The 3,903-nt window shown below is 33.6% G+C and overlaps 1 non-coding gene across 1 annotated transcript; it reads right to left on the bottom strand.

The window, feature by feature from the left end:
- Positions 1–3,477: 3,477 nt before the first annotated feature.
- Positions 3,478–3,584, bottom strand: LOC141625344 (small nucleolar RNA R71). Its single transcript, XR_012535130.1, has one exon. It is a non-coding gene; the product is annotated as a small nucleolar RNA R71 (small nucleolar RNA).
- Positions 3,585–3,903: the final 319 nt, after the last annotated feature.

The following is a 3,903-nucleotide window of genomic DNA, read 5'->3' as shown; positions in this document are numbered from 1 at the left end:
AACGTAGAAGGGGTCATATTATGCCTACCGACGAAGAAGGGATTCATAGTTGTTTGCCCTTATAAAGACTAATCTCAATTTCCGTTTTAGAGGAAGATCCCATCAACTTTATTTTAATTCATTTTAAGTGAACTAATATCTAGCATGCGAGAATGAATAAACTAAGGTGATGGCTTAATAAGACTGTGACATCTGTATGTCCATGAAAACTAACATACAACCTATATGAGTCAATTTTCATGCATTTTAGTAGTAGGTGGTTTGGTTTTAGGCGGAATATGATGCATAAACTAACATGTGAATGAAAAACAAAATGAATGTAAACGTAAAACAATAAAAGTCCTAGTGTGGCCTATCCTATCAAAATAAACATTAAATACAAGTTTGGAATTCATCCTTGGACCAGAGAAGCTTGTCTTGATGTTCCATCTTGATCCATGTAGCGGGAGTGAGCTCCAATCTCCATCTTTAGTCTTCTTTTGAAAAATACAATAAATAAAATTTACATAATAAACCTATTTATTACATCCTAATTTCAAAACCCAAAACTAAAGAAAAATAAAGGAGATTCGAGATCTCATAATTACATAAAAATTATGTTTCCTTCATTACAAAAACATAATTAACTAAGGCACACTAAGTATTACAAATTACAACTGATTTCAAAAATACGTAAATTAAATTCATTCAATCGATTCATTCAATTAAAATAAAATGCATCAACTAAAAATAAATTAAACATACATGACACAATTCCTTAATTATGTTGATTAATTTATCCAAACCACTTATTTAAATCAAATTAAGTGACAATTCCTCAATTAATCACATTAATTTCAATCTTAATTCACATTAAACTTGTAATATGAATTTAATCCATCAATATTTTAAACTTCTTTAAAATAATTAGGTATCTATTAATTATGAACCGTTTCACAATAATTAATTTGCCAAAACAAACAAAAAAAATTTCTTTTGAAAATTATCTCTGTAAAAAACCGAAACAACCCATTAAAAAGACTTTTCCTCGGTTTTTCAGCAAAAACCGAAAGGGAAAAAAAAAGAAATTTTTTTTTTTATAATGCTGCTGGATGTGAACAGTAACCAAGACGTGAACAGTAACAGAATTTTTTTTTTCTTTTCTCGGCAAAACAGGAAAAAACAGCCCGTTACTTTTCTTTAAACACGGTTTTTCTGTAAAAACCGAAACAAAACAATCAATTTTTTTTTTTTTTTATAATCTGCCCTGTGAACAGTAACAGTGACGTGAACAGTGACAAAAAAAAAAAAAAATCGGATGCTTTTCAAATCGGCATAAACAAAAACAGCCGCAAAAACAACTTTAATCGGTTTTTCAGGAAAAACCGAAAGGAAAAAAAAAACAGAAATTTTTTTTTAAAAAAAAATTACTGTTCACCCGTGAACAGTACAGAAACAGAAAGAAAAAAAAAATTCCACGGCTAAAAAACCAGCCGATTATATTTTTTTCTTCGCAAACCCTAATAATTGTTTACAAACAATTTTATGAAAATCATCAAAATAAAATTCGTGGCCTTGGCTCTGATACCACTTGTGGGATTTATCTGTATGCATCCCTTTAATTTAAAGAATTATAACGAATTTTATAAAGATGATCACTAGTCATAAAATAAAATTGCATAAACAAAATTGAAGAGGATGAAGAAACAACCTTTGGTCCTAGCAAATTCGGCCTAAGAACAATATCGCAATGATATTCGCCTATTAGTTGCACCCAAGATGCTCCGAGAAATACCCTTTGATTATGCTAGAATCGATCCAAAAATTAACAGATTAATTTTTAGGTTTTGTTTGTGTTTTTTTTCGATGAGAGGAGGCAAGAGAATGAGTAGGAAAAATTAGGTTAGAATCATGTTCTCCCTCAATTAATTCTCGGCCCATTTCACCGAAATAAGGAGTACAATTTCCTTATTTTCGGTTATTCCAAAAATGTATAAAATGTGTTAAATTGTCATCTAGTGAGGATCGAACCCATGACCTCTTGGTTTGTGTACCCTCACTATTACCACTATGACACATTCATCTTGTTGATATTAAATATAACCGATTACATTTAATTACGAATTAACAGATTAATTCGTCCAAGCTAACATTACATACATTTAATTAAATATAACTTATTATATTCAATTTACGAATTGACAGTTAATTCGTCTCAACTAATATTATTTAATCTTCATTAAATAATTGTCTCATCAACACATTGACTAACTGTTTAGTCATATTAGGCATCAATGTGATCATATTTCTATAACCACATCTCTCAAACACATCCTATAGATGTGACCTTTAAGGACCAGTTGATCACCGCCATCTGTATGATAATAACGTCAAACTTTCTAGCAAGCCAACCGTTATTAGGTAATCGTTAATCAACTGATTAAAATACGAAGTATACCCTTGTGAACCTGTAAGAGATTTACAAATGTTATCACACTAATTTGTGAAGGACACAAGCTCCAACATCTCCTATGATCCCATGATTCCCTAGTATTGTTTATCATTTGTTTACACCCTTGTTTTATTACCTATTTACCTTTCATTGTTTTTATTAGTTTAGAATCATCAACCCAACCAATTGTGACAAACCTAGTGCAACTACAATTAGATTGAATAATTTGAGTACCCCCGTCCTTTGGGTTCGACCCCGAATTGCTTGCTATGCTAGTAGTTGGGTATAAATGTGTTTGAGAGTGTACAACGACACGCTCATCAAAAATGGCGCCGTTGCTAGGGACGGTGTTCAATTGATTTGATTTTCGTTTATTGTTTTTAGTTGTGTCTTTCTTTACCTTGGGGAAGTCAATCTCCTCAAGGTTGTTCTAATTGTTTTCTAGTTGTTTGATATTTTGCATGACTAGGAGATCACAAGGTAATCCATTACCTATTGATTTCGAGATTGAAAGGACCTTAACCAACAATAGAAGAGTTGCTAGAGGTACTTCAAGAGTTATGGGTATTGGAGAGATTGTGTACATTCAACCAAATAACATTGAGTTTGTCAACCCTTTTGCAAGAGAAGGAGAGGATAACCCAATTCCAAACCAACCACAAAATCAACCTACAATGCCTAAATTTTCATCTCATTCCGTACCAACCGAGGAGAACCTACCAAACGGTACTCCTACACCACCACATTTAACCGGTAATTTCATTGCCAAATCCGCATTCATACAATTAGTTGAGAGAAGTCAATTTGGAGGGATGCCTAGGGAAGATCCTCATTTACATATGGAGACTTTTTGTGACTATTGTGATGCAATTTCTCAAACCGGAGTTACTCAAGATCAAATTCGGTGGGTGTTGTTTCCTTTTTCCTTGATCGAAACCGCAAAGCAATGGTTGAAGGGCCTAGACAAGGCTACCCTTGGTATTGATTCATGGAAGAAGTTAATACTTGCCTTCTATAAGAAATTCTATCCTCCGGAGAAGACTAACATGTTGAGAGCCCAAATCACCGGGTTCAAGCAAAGGGATGAGGAATCATTATATGAAGCATGAGAGAGATTTAAGGACACTTATCGTTCTTGTCCACACCATGGACTTAGTGAGTGGTTCCTTGTTCAACAGTTTTGGAACGGCTTATATGAAGACTCATGCAATGTGCTTAATATGTGATCCAATGGGAGGTTCACCGAAGTTGATGACAACCAAACATGGGCCAAAATCGAAGAGATGGCAGTTCATAATTCCCAATATAATAGGCCTCGAAAGACCACTAGAGGAGGAAAGCATGAGGTAGATTCCATCGCACAATTGGGTGCCCAACTAAGTGCTCATATCGACACCATCAACTTGAAGTTTGAGAAGGCTATGGCTAAGCTTGATGAAGCTTCCAAATCACCCAAACAACATGTCAATGCT

Source organism: Silene latifolia, chromosome X, assembly GCF_048544455.1.
Source record: "Silene latifolia isolate original U9 population chromosome X, ASM4854445v1, whole genome shotgun sequence".
Classification (NCBI taxonomy): Eukaryota; Viridiplantae; Streptophyta; class Magnoliopsida; order Caryophyllales; family Caryophyllaceae; genus Silene; species Silene latifolia.
Note: the sequence above shows the minus strand (reverse complement) of the source record. Positions and strands in the feature narration are given on the sequence as shown.